General features: G+C 45.3%; 1 protein-coding gene across 5 annotated transcripts in view; it reads right to left on the bottom strand.

The window, feature by feature from the left end:
* LOC142575940 (E3 ubiquitin-protein ligase MIB2-like) overlaps nucleotides 1–12,577 on the bottom strand; it is a 291,148-nt gene extending 278,571 nt beyond the window's left edge. For 2 of the 5 annotated variants that reach the window (XR_012826743.1, XM_075685771.1), the window contains exons 1-2: nucleotides 12,424–12,577; nucleotides 3,977–4,155 (exon numbers count right to left, since the gene is read on the bottom strand). The gene's annotated coding sequence lies outside the window, so the exon portion shown is untranslated. The remainder of the gene's footprint in view (nucleotides 1–3,976; nucleotides 4,156–12,423) is intronic. The other 3 variants (XM_075685763.1, XM_075685762.1, XM_075685765.1) reach the window with 3 other exon arrangements.
* Nucleotides 12,578–13,444: the final 867 nt, after the last annotated feature.

The following is a 13,444-nucleotide window of genomic DNA, read 5'->3' on the forward strand; positions in this document are numbered from 1 at the left end:
ATTGCTGAGGAAACAACGTGCAGTACTTCGAACATCGCGCCAAACATGGAGATGTATTCGGCAAAGCGGATGTGTACAACAATACTAGTTACATTGAAGTTCAGGGGGGGGGGGGGGCAGATTCTGTATGCAAAGTTTTCAGTTTAGCCGCAGCTTCGTGACCCTGTTCTCTTTTTGCCCCTACTGGACAGAACTAGCAAAAATACATTTCCGCATTCGCTTAAACTAATTTGCACACTGTGACTCGAGGGCCTAAAGTATGGAGGTTAGAGGCTTGGGCATCTTGGTAGTTCAACGCGCGAAACAGGGACCAACGAAGACAGACACACGCAGCGCTGACTTCCAACCTGTTGAAAGTCAGCGCTGTGTGTGTCTGTCTTCGCTTGTCCCTGTTTCTCGAGCTGTTCTCACTTTAAACGTGGGCTAAAAAGTATCTTGATTCAAAATCAAGTAGTTTCACCTGCGACGATTTACGTGAGAGCCCGAACCATAATGCAATACGAGGGGCACCTTTGAGGCCGCGAATATAGACAAAAGGAATGAACTCGGCAAACTTAGAAATTGTGGAACCTAACCTTTCGAATGTGCACAGTAGAGCTCCGGATAAATTCGGACCCACCCGTGTTTCTTTACCTTGCGCCTAAATTTAAATAGACGAGCGTTAATTCTCACCCTCCCGATTACAATTCCTTAGTTAGTTCTATTTCTCCCGTGCTGAACTGTTCTGGAGGGCTGAGCTTTTTTTTTTTCGGAATACCGTCGAAAAAAAAATTTTACAATTTATTTTTGTGCTCAAAATTGAAAACAGCGAACTCTAGGGAATTATACCAACGCCACCTGAAGAAACCGGATCGATGCAACTCTTTACTCTGCCTTTGTCTCCTTTTCAGTGTCGTCGTTCCGTTCCAAGGAGCAGGATGAGCCCGAGGACCATGAAGAACGACAGTGAGAATCAAGCGTAGCTCTGCTCACCGCACGAACGCTCACAAGAAAATTTATCACGTAAAAGTAGCGTGTGCGCCTATTACATGAAGGAAGACATCTAGCCAGCCCTCTAGCAACAATCAGCGCACCAGACTGACCCCACACCTCACTTAATAACGCTTGCTTGGAAACTGTTATGTCAAATAAGCTATAGCCGCTTGATATATGTACATAAAAGCTTCAATTCGCCTATACAAACTTTGTAGTTTATAACATGCGTCAAGAATATCTCTCAATCTGAACGCTTCAATGGACCGCTAAAACGGAACACTAAATAAGTTTATACTTATTGCAGTATTGATTCAAAAGTCTATCTTTAATAATTTCGCTGCAATATGTCGGTTAACACAAAAAGACAAAAGTAAAAGTTCACTTTTTCTTTAATTTGTGTGCGTGATGTCACAAATTTCAAACAACATTTATTTTTTTTTTGTGTGTGCATGTGAGTCGCTATGGCTCAGCAAAAGTTCCTGAAACTTGTTGCTAAATTCAGTAGTTGGCTCTCTTCAAGTGCAATGTAGTCCGTCTTTATCGATAAGAATTTAACGAGGCCCTAGCAGACGCCGTCAGAATTCATGACGTCACGGCGAGCTGGGGCGGGAACTCCCCGCAGGCGTCGCCCCCCGTCTTTTCATTTCTGGCCCGTTTCTGCTTCACTAAACATATTGTAACGGTAGGAGTGGCATTGTAGTATTGCAGCCCAGTAACTCAAATTTTTTCCGTGGTGTATCTTTAAGGGCCGGCAAGATTTTTTAATGTGATATTTAGCTGATGATGTAGTCTTCATAGAGGGAATTCAAGCCTGTGCAAGTTGGTAGGACGTCCGTCAGAAATGTTTGCGAAGGATTTACGCAGTCGGCTTCCTCGCCCCCCCCCCCTCCCTCACCAACTTTTATTGCAGCTTTGGCAGTTGAGGGTTCTGCCACAACCTTGTTAAGGCCAGTTCACGCTTTGGTTAGAGCGTACAGTGCCTACCGCCGCAGGTTGCAGCGTAACCAGGAAGTTCTGGCGGCTCTCTGCGTGTGCGGCAACATGACCAGCGTGGCGGGAAGCATCGCCAGCTATTGGTTCATGCCGGGCGCAGAAGCTATCGCCGCCAACATGGACAGGTATGGGCAGTAAAGCCTTTTTTATTTTAATGCTAATAGCATTTTGAATCTATCTACCTATCTATCTATCTATCTATCTATCTATCTATCTATCTATCTATCTATCTATATCTATCTATCTATCTATCTATCTATCTATCTATCTATCTATCTATCTATCTATCTATCTATCTATCTATCTATCTATCTAATCTATCTATAGTCGTATACAACTTTAGAAAAAAGGGGAGGCCCCGCCCAGATGACCGAAGCGCGACAGCCGAATGCCTCCGCGACTAAAATAGTCCCGCTCAAAAGGTCACGCTTCTGAAACGCGCAATTCTCGGTATAAATAAAGGCTTTTGTATTTTGATGACGGGTTTAGTAGAGCTCTCACGTGCCATACAGCACATGCCGGATCGCGAGAGAAAAATAACCCCATGCCTTCTACAGCGCTGCCCGTCGTCTGCCCTTTAGCTTCATTGCAGGTGACAAAAGTCGCTTGTGGAGCTGTGTTGTGAGAAAGCATATCGAGCTCTAGCAGCACACCTTTATGCGTGATTATATCACAGCACGCATTCTACAGCACGCGCGTGCAGTGAGCACTGGTGGACATCAATCAATCGATAGTGCTACACGACGCTCGAACACCGCCGCTAGACGCTCGACTATCTCAGTGCTGACAACGATCGTTCACGCTAAGTTGAAGGCAAGAAATCTTTGCATTGGAGGCTTCTTTTGCAAATGTTTTCTGTTGAGACACTCATAGGTCTGTTTCATGCGCGCACGCTTTCCTCATTTCTCCTGAGAATGGCTTTGTTCCATCACTTCACCCCGTCCGACGGAATACGCAGCGACACAGTGCAAGAACACAGCAGCCGCTAACAGTAGGCACCGACTTTGGCAAACTTTCCTCGTCGCAACTTCACTCGGGAGCGAAATAAAACAACATGGAACAAACACGCAGGATGTGTGTTTGTAGCGGTGTGTCGACGCTGGATCCTGTTTTCAGGCAAAGCGTAGCGCAGCGTCAGCGATGTTCGCTGCAATATTTCTTCGCGGGATCACGGCTCAGAATAAACTCACGCAGCAAAAATGGTGTATACAGAAAGCTGTATCGGGAGTATTTTCATGTCGATCTACAATCTTCTCATCGACAGTTTTCGTCTAACTATAGTATTTGATAAGTTGATTAATTAATTAATACTAACGTAATTAGGCGGAATGCTAAATAAATACTCCTGAGTAACTCCGAGCTATGGCAAACAACATTACCTTGGTTCTGTCCAGCTACGTCGCCTTCGCATATCTTTAAACGTTGATGCATGATAGCTGAGACATCCTGAATAGCTGCGTGTATCGAGTCTGTCTCTAAACTTTCTTTTTGTTTTCTTTCTTTTTTTTCGAACAGTTTGCATTCTGCGTAAAGGTGTGTACCCGCAGGTGCCACTAAAATGTTGTCCACTCGTTGACGGCTCAAGGTCCTCCAGTATACTTGTTTAGGTGCCGCGGCTCATCCTGTCCACCGCCATAGTTCGCAGAGTTCAGAGAAGTCCCGAGCCTGGCGAAGCCTTGTCTAACGGTGTTGCCGAGCTCGCCAAAATTAGGTTTCCTTATGTAGCATGCGAGCTTTCTGACTCATCGTATTACTTGTTTACTATTTCTATTCCCCTCCCCCCTCCCCCACTTAATAACCGTGCCTCGCCGCTACACTCATTTTTTCTTTGTGTATTTATAGACGCATCTTGCTGCACTGTCCTCGTCGTGATCGCCTTCTGGTTCGTCGCTACTATAGCAAGAGATGTCAGAATTCATCCAGCTATAGCTCCCCGCTGTACTGCACTTTTCGTAGCACTAGAGCGATGCGTCTAACCTTTTTCTGCAAACCGATCGATCAATCTCACCTTGCATCTCTTGCGGTCGTTCACACGCGCAGCTCGTCGCTGTCCTTCTGGAGCTGGACGCTGATTACGCTGCCGGTGTCACTGGCTGCGTCGGCGCTCTCCTCCGTCTGCGTCTACTACGGAAGCCTGCACGCCCAGTGAGTGCGCCGGCGTATAGAGTGTGCTGAATATTGTAGTCCCTATAGATGGAAAAAAAAAACTCCGCTTTATGGCTTCACTCGTGGCCTCCAAGATCACGCCGGCTCGTTGCGGTTTCGGAGGCCACGCTCCACTCGCGGTTTTCTACAAACACATTACTGGGCAGAACTCTGGCGCTGCGATCACTCTGCAACCATGTGAATCGCGGGTGTCAAATCTTCGTGCTATATATTGCGTATGTTGTAGACACATGAAGACAATAACACTTCGCGCACATGCACAATCACTGCGAGTTTTTGTGTTTGTAACGAAACATTTTGTTGAATGTTATAAATGCGCGAAGTCCTAATGGTGGTTAATGTCCAAAGGATGAAGCAAATTCATTAACTAACCATCCTTTTTATTATTTTTGCTGACTGAATCATCGTGGCTGCAGCTCATCGTGGCTCCCATAGACGTACACATAGCATCAGAGTTCCCTTTTGTAAATTTTCAAGAAAACTCAATGGGTTCCCTTGGGACCTAGTGGTTCCGCGCACTGAGAAAGGTCCCTCATACGCGTGCGTGTGTTGTTCAGTATGCATCTCCAGATGCCACGATGTATTTTCTTTTTTTTTTCAACTATTCCACGATTTTGCAGGTCCTTCATAATGTCACGTAGTAGCGACGAAGACGGTAGCTAAAACTGTGTATCACATAACTAACTCTTTACTGGACGAACCTGTGCCCCTAAAGGCAAGTGACATTCAAACCACAATGATAGTGGCGAGCACCAGCGGGCGAACGTCGAAAATGTCATCTGCGGGTCAAGCGCGTCGTCTTTTTTTTTTTACATGATTCGTCGAACGTTCCAGCGTAATCACCAGTGCTCGCGTGCCTTCCGGAAAGTACGTACTACATAATTCGTGTTGCACGTACAACCTGATTACACAAAGTTCCGTGAGACCATACACTGCTGATGGAGTCAACGATAACACTCGAGTAAGTTCCAAATCATGCAGGCGCACGTCTTTTGCTGACCGATAACTTTAAGTGTTAGTGGGTGAAATGCCATCCCAGAGGGATAAGTAAGCACATGGGTCAATATCGCATCTAATGCGTATGATCAGCATCTGAAGCGATTAGTAGTATTCGTAAGGTATCACGCCATACACAAAGCAAACCCGTCCCTAGTATATACCTAGGCCAAGAACGTGGAAAATATCGAGTGCAGTAAACGCTATACTGTCCTTCGTACGATTTGGGAACACTGAGAGCTCACAAACGCAAATTGCGTGGTCATGTTCTTAAGATAGAGAATAAGTGGTAACTAATGACTCGGCATTATCAACTGGCAATGGTAACAAAAAAGTGCTTATTTTACAGCAGCTTGATTGATACAAATGACATCGTTTACTAATGAAAGCTACCACTGTGGCAGTAAAAATATGTTACAGTATTCACTCGCGACTTAAGCCTACGAGTTCCTAGTAGCTATATTGAGTCATTCGTTTATGGCATGTGATATTGCATGATGTCATTGTGTGTAAGAAAGCTGTAACACTGAACTGGGCGTTGTATTTCACTTGTGCGTTGTATTTCACTTGTGATCACTAGAGACTCGAGCCTCTCAGTTAGCTGTGTTGTGCAGTTAATTGCTAATTTCATGGGCGTTCGATTGGTGCGGATGAGCAAGTGTTCGAATGGAGACTACGGGAATCGCAGTGAAATAGTGAATCATATTCACTAGTGACCGAAGCCTACCAGTGCCTACAACGATTATCATTTAATCACTGTTTGATGTTTCGTTTGATAGCCATGGCCAGATCCTACGTGCGTCATTAACTGTCTTAGCGATCTCAAGCTGGCCTTTCCTCGCAATTATTTATGAGCATTGCCGTTTGCTGCATCGCTCTCGTAGTAAAGAAGAAAGCAGCCTCCAAAAGCTGTCGTTAGTCACGTGGAAGCAAATACTACTCGTGGATTTTTATAGAAAAGTTGCTACGCGAAACTCTGGTGCTGCGAGCGCTCTGCAACCATGCGAATCGCGCTTTGTGGTTTAGGACTTTATTGTGATTACAGCGGAGCTGTTATATGTCTACCCTCCAACACATTCTTCAATGTCCGTGCCTTAAGGCTCCCGCGCCCCTATGAGGAGGCAAAGCAAACCAGTAAGGCATGTGCTGACACATGTCGTAGCTGGAGGAAAGCCAAAAAAACCACCCAATACATAGTTTCACACACCGATTACAAGAGGGAACTCTGGCGCTTGTGTCTACGAGAGCTGCAGTCGGGGTGGTTCAGCCGTCATGGGAATCATGGAATGTACATGGATTTGCCTAAACTTTGCCCTTCTGGCTTTAAACATCTATTCGACTTTTGTAAATTCGTCATTTTCAACAAAGCACTGTGTAATAAGTAACTAAATATGCATTATTAACTTTATCCGCGGGCAGGATTCGAACACAGGACCTCTAGCACGGAAGCCCGACATAGAAACCTTTTACGCCATGGACGCTTTATTTACGTTATAACCTTCATTACAACACCACGTAAACACCTACAAAGCAGGTCACTTAGTGCTGAACAATAATACTGCATCATTTGGATAGACTGTACTGATTTAAAAAGTCTTCAAAGAGGGTCTCACAGACACCAAACTATCAAGCTCCTGAAATCACTCTGGCGGTTCAATCATGAGCTTGAGGGCATCACGCGTGTACATAAGACTTTCATTTAGGTGTGGCCTCGCAGACCTTTCATCTACGCGGCCATTCCTGGCATCGATGCGCGTATTCCACACGCCGCTCATATACAGAAGCATTATCATGTGAGCCGGCACTCCCTTTACGCTTGCACAGGGTAAGAACCGAATATCGAAAGGGTTTATCGGCAGTTCTTTCTTCAGAGTTCGCTTGAGAACACCCTGCAAGAAAACGGAGTCATGGCAATCCAAGATGATGTGCTCAATAGGTTCTGGTTTCTTACATATGATGCAGTTAACACACTACGGAAAAAGAAGCCCTTGCTTTGTAGTCATGGCATCACAAATAGTGCCAGAATGCCATTGAAGAAAGGGGGGTTTCGCTGAAGATCTAACCGGCATTTCTTTTATGCGTTTCAGCACTTTGCGTTGAGGTCCTTAAGTTATACATCGTTCGATACACAGGAAGCGTCAAGGAAACTACAACCAGATCACAATAGAGTTTCTTACGCGTCACAGAAGACAAAAATTCATTCGAAAAATGTGCTTTCAGTAAAGAAAAGGACATAACTTCCCTCAGAAAACCAATTGGTGTTCGAGTTCGTTCATTTGTCGATAAGACAACCCGCTCGGGCAAGGGACAACTTAATGTCACTTGAATAACAATACGCAGTAATATACCACTTTGGTCCCTTCAGAAAAGGAAGCTACTAACAATCTGTTTCAAAAACAAATGTGTTAGCCTTAGTCCCCCATTCTTCACCGAATGAAGCAAGTTACACCGGCTAGTTCTTTCCCAACGCCGCAAACACACTATGAAATTTCTGCACCTAAATTCTTGCCATGCATACCACTTGTAGTACATAATACACTTTTGTAGCTAAAAACAAATTGCAAACACTAGCTCTTGAAAACATTGAAAAATTATGCCCGCTCCAATTTTATGTCTGATCTTTAACTATTTTACTTATTCGAACCAATACTCTGCACTGTCACGATAAAGTTCCAATGACACCTCGCGATATTTTCCAGGGGTAACGCTTCAGTTTATGTTACAAAAATACTCGGGTGCCTGTGGCCAGCTGCCGTGCCATAAACATAGGCACTTAGTCCAGCTGACAACACTTCCAGTTGCGGCGCAAAAAAAAAAACAACCTCTTTCATACTTTTATCCACATTCTCTGTATCACAGCAAGAAAATTGCCATGTCATCCGCATAAGCCAAAACTCTAGTCTCAATTCCTGCATAGATAAATCCAAGAATAGATTGGCTAATAATTATTTTCAAACATAACTGCTCTAAATACAAGGCAAACAAAAGAGGCGACAAACAGCATCGTTATTTTACTGATGAATCCACTTTTATATTGGCGCCTAATTTCCTATTAATTACTAACCTTGGAGCTGAATCTTTGTACACCATTCTTACTCCATCTATTATCACTGCACCCGCTTTAACATGTTCTAAAAGGAAGAATATCATGGACGATTCTATCAAAATTATTTTGAAGGTCAATTTGTATCATAGTGACCCTGTTCTCTCTTTCATCACAATATTCCCGTATGGCCCTTGCAGTGCGTATATTCGAAAAGATTGACCTGCCTTTGATGTCGCATGTGTGATGGGGGCCCACAAGTTCTTTTATAACAGTCTGCAATCGTCGCACCAGTACTTTAGTGTAAACATTATAGTCCGTATTTGTCACGCTTACCGGTCTATAGGCTTCCACCGCCAAAAGCCTCGCACGGTCTTTCGCTTTAGCAATTAAAATAACTTGCGATGTCCAAAAACAAGGAGGCGCAACCTTATTGTCGTACATTTCCCTTATCATGCGGTGTAATGCTACAGTTACACTTTTAAAGCTCTTCTAGAAAGCCCCTCCAAGACCAGCAGGCCCCGGCGACTCGCCGGGTTAGTGGGCACTAACCTCCGTATTCAGAAATGCATCTTAACTTGAAGCTCATACTTGACATGATATAAATGATGCCTGGTGCGAACGCGCCCAAAACGCTCATTGCGTTTCTTTCAGTGCGCTCACGACAGGCTCATTTAAATCAAGTCCAGCCTGGGCTTCAAGTTAAGATGCATTTCTGAATACGGAGCTAAGTTCGTCAACCGCATCCTCAACTTACGACAGGCTTATTGGTCTGTCGAGTGCTTCACAGACCTCGTCTGATTATGTTGGCATCAATGGCAAGAAGTCAGTTGCAAAACTTTCGATATCACCTGTCTTTTTCCCCATCAAACTTTCATAATAAGACTGCAATGCGTGCTCTATCATTTCAGCATCATTAGTGACTTCCCCTTGATACCTAATTTCGGTTATTTTTCCGGAAACCATGTGTTTCTTCTCGTCGCTTATTGCTCGCTTGGTAGGCGTCTCTCCCATCCATAAACTCTCGGCCAGTGCCCTTAACACCGCACCCCTATACTTTTCTTCATTCATGACTTCAAGGTCAGACTTTAGTTCTTTGATTTCTGTCGAAAGTAATCCAGGCGAGGAGCTTTCTACGCAGAGCGTGTATTTTAACCTAAGATGTAATTCTTTTCGGTTTCTTTTTTTTATTGCTGGACTACGCATGCTCTTTCAATTGCGGTGAATTTAACTTCTCTTTTCAAGAGTTCCCATTCTGCAATCAAGAATGCTGACGTAGTTGTGCTGAGCAAATTTTCGAGCTTTTCTTGCGCTGCCATTTGGAAAATATCGTCTTGCAAAAGCTTATCATTTAGCTTCCATAAGTCCCAGCTGAATGTTGATGTTTTTTTTCCTATGGTTGACATAATCGGGCAATGATCGCTAAAACTAACATGTAACACTTGATAATTTGAAGAAAAAAAAGGTACAAAGGTTAACAGAGCATAAATTCTGTCTAGCCTGCTATGACAATCACCTTGGTAGTGCGTATACATGGTATGATTTTTGATTGACAACACATAACCAATGTCTTCAAGGTTTTGTTCCCTAACAATCGAACTTAAAAGCACGGCACCTTTATCACAAACACTTGTCAGCTTAGATTTATCATCTGGAAAGCAAACACAATTAAAATCACCCAGTAAGATGACATGCTTTTCACAATTTATGTACTGCTGAATATAACCAAGAAGACTTCCCATTCCTGTGCTACGTTCGGAACATACACACATATTGCCCTCCAAGGCATCTCTGAAAAAGTAAAATCACAGAGGACCATTCTACCATACACAGATGACGTGACCTATTCAACTACATCAATGCTGCTACGCAAAAAAATAAGGCAGCCCCCAGACCTACCCGCCGCATGACATACACATACGGTATATCGGGGGCGGAAAATGTTAACCATTTGCTCCGTGAACTCATCCATCGCCATTTTTAAAGCGAGAGCTTTACTGGCCGCGAAATTGCGATTTCGCCGTGGCCGTGCTTCGAGGAAGCACATGACGCCACACCGCGTTCCTCGTCACACCGCATTCCTCATCGTTGCGTTCGCCTCCGCTCGCTTCGCCAGCTGCGTCGCATGCCTGATAACATGTAGAGGATTGAAAAGGAGAGCTCGCGTGCGCCGCAACCACAGTTGAGGCGGCAGTATGGACGGCGACAATTCTGATAAGCAGGAGGAGGCCTGGAATCGACATCGGAACGGGATGAAGAGTAAACGAATCGCCCAGAAAACAGACGAACAGCACGCCGAACGACTGGCTAAACGCCGCAACATAGCTAGAAACCAGACTAACCTGGACTTGCAATCAAGATTAACCAAAGCTAACCATGCTATGCCTTAGCTTTCGCTACGTATATCCTGGCATAGCCGAGCTAAGCCACTGCCAATTTTTTTGTTTCTTGAACGGCCAATAAATCAATTCAACAAGAATACGCTTAACTTGGCATTGCCTTCTACGCCCGCTTAGTCCAGGCACGTTCAACGTCGCGACACAAACACCACTTGAAAGGTTAGCTGTCCTTTAAAGAAAAACACATAGCACAAAGCACATTATCGCACATAGTCCGTCTCACATCTGCTTCGTTGACTCGACGGTCTAGTCAGGCGGACCATGGTTGTCTGGACTTCAAAGCACAATGACAACGGTCGACGCACATCCTGCCCACAAACCCCAGTCCCAAGGCCTCTGCAACAAGTCTGTTCTCCTCGGAACGCCTGCGCGTTAGCGGACGCGTCGGGTTGTAGTGCGGCGTTTGGCTGGAACGCCGGGCTTGGGCTTGAACGCCGATCGGCGTCCCGGGGTAGCCTTCGGTGGAGACTCGTCAATACATGTCTCTTGATCCCTTATCCTCCTACTCACCTGCCTCCTCATGAAGCTTCTTAGCAGGCGCACTACTTGACGTTGGCATCACGGTGTCGTCAGTGTCGTGCTGTTCTCCGGTCGTCACTTCTGCTGAGGTGCAAGTTTCCTTGGCCTCTTTTACCTCGATCTCTATCGAGTTATTTGGTTCTGTCTTGTCATCCCACGCGTCTTTCTAGCCATCAAATGACTTGCCTTCATCAACAGGCGTTGCCTTCTTCAGGGGCGTTAGGATCGAAGACTGGACATTTTTCCCTTTACCAGTGGCTTCCACTGCGTCTACCACGTCCATCAGGCGATCTGTGACATCTTCCTTTAATTCCGTGCCTGTCACTGCGGCGTAGGTACGGACGCACTGGATCCCATCGTGGCCGTAACGACGACAAAGCGCACAGCGTGGTACACGGCACTCGCATCGTATGTACCCGATACCACGGTACCGGAGGCAGGGGGGAACTCAGCCCGGGACATGCTCGAGCGCAACATTTTCCACTACTCGGAGCTCCTTGTACAAGTCCTCGGTGGTGACGCCCACCTTCAGTTTCAATGTCAGAGAACGGGCGCTTGACCCTTTGTCAAAGCATCCTTACACCCTCCACTCGTTACTGGTGATTTCAGTCACCTCTTCAAAAGGCGACAAAGCACTGCGAACGCCGTCGCCAGGTAAACCGTGAAGAAGCAACTAGAGCTTGACGCGCACGCCTCGGTCACACGGGTTCGCGTCTGCGGCGAGAATCTTTTTTTCCTTCTTCGTCCTTGAAAGTCACCGCCCACAGATGGTTCATTCGATATGCACCCAGCGCAACCACTTCCGTCATGAGAGACAGTCGCGTAAGAGTGTCTCGAAAATGTTACACTCTGTAAGGCCTCCCCTTAAATGCTGGCAGATCCCACGTCCTGTGGGAATCTATGTTATGCGAAGCAGTGTGCGGCGAGCCTACCAAGTTAACGAAACCACCATGAGTGCACCAAGACGTAAGCGGATGTTTCCTAACCTACATGATACGCATGTCATGACTTATCATTTATGTTCGTCATACACTATCGTCATATTATGCCACTTTTGGTACATACCAAGATAACGAAAGAACCATGAGAGCACCAAGACGTAGGCGTCTGTTTCATGACCTACATGACACAAATATCACGATATTCATGTCACGACCGATCATTTATGTTCGTCATACACGCTTGTCATACTATATTAACTTTGGCACATACCAAGTGAACGAAACGACCATGAGAGCACCAAGTAATAGGCGGCTAAATAGATACTATCAAAGTGACAAATGTTTGCCAAGAAAAGGTTCGAATTTAAAACCGTGGGCAAAATGGACGCACCTGTTGGCAGTGATGGCAAGTTCAGTTGGTAGTCCTGGCCTGGTTTTTGTGTCCACCTGATACCGCGGCCTTATCGTGCCGCTAAATCCACTCCTTGGAAGCTCACGCTACGCACGACCGTTCACCACGGGCGCATGAAAGCAACTGAACGCCACCGACGCATTCATCGACAAGCGGCATAGAACGCCCTTATGGATTCCTTGCGGGGTGAATCCAGCGTCTTGAGACGCTGGGCGCGTTTCAGTCTGGACCCCTCGACAGGTTAAGCCGCTATTAGTAGCGATTGTGCGTGTTCCCAGAGTATTCTACATATGCGGAAGGGAAAAGCACGAAAATAAGTAAACTTTTACACTCAGTGGCGTGCTTTGTATTTTTTAAGCTCCGCAGGTATCCCACATTCACAGAGTGGAATGGCTGCGATTTTAAGCTTTATCTGTATTTATTGGCGTACTCTTGCCTTCTTGCTTTGAATAAAACATGTTAACCCCTCATATTCTCACAAAATTACAATTGCCTTGAAATTCGATAGTTCTTGAATTGTGCTATTGTTACATTAAGTTCACTGGCATTTGGATGAATTCGGCTGGGGTTTGGATTGAATTCAGTGGGGCTTGGAATAAACTTAGTGCCGCTTGGATTAAAATGACTGGAAGTTGGGTTAATTTGCATAGTGCTTGTACTATACTGCCTGGCGCTTGGATGAAATTGAGCGGGAAAACCTGTAGATCCAATGCATCTAAGCGCAGCATTATTTTTTTTTCTGTAGTGATAACCAGCTCAACGCTCAAGCAGAGGAGATCATCTGCTGCTACGCCAGGCTGAGGCTGAACAGACTCGAAAAATGCAGGCAAGTGTTCTTTCGTTCGCATCCATGCTTTAGCCACACACCAACTTGCGCATTTGGCGTAGTTTCGTCGCTGAAGGAGTTGGAACGCTCTTCAAAGGTACGTCTTATGCTAGTACTCTTGGCGTATGGCTACTCCTGGAAATTTCAGCAAGCAAATATATCTATTGCAATTAT

Source organism: Dermacentor variabilis, chromosome 3 (genome assembly GCF_050947875.1).
Source record: "Dermacentor variabilis isolate Ectoservices chromosome 3, ASM5094787v1, whole genome shotgun sequence".
NCBI lineage: Eukaryota > Metazoa > Arthropoda > Arachnida > Ixodida > Ixodidae > Dermacentor > Dermacentor variabilis.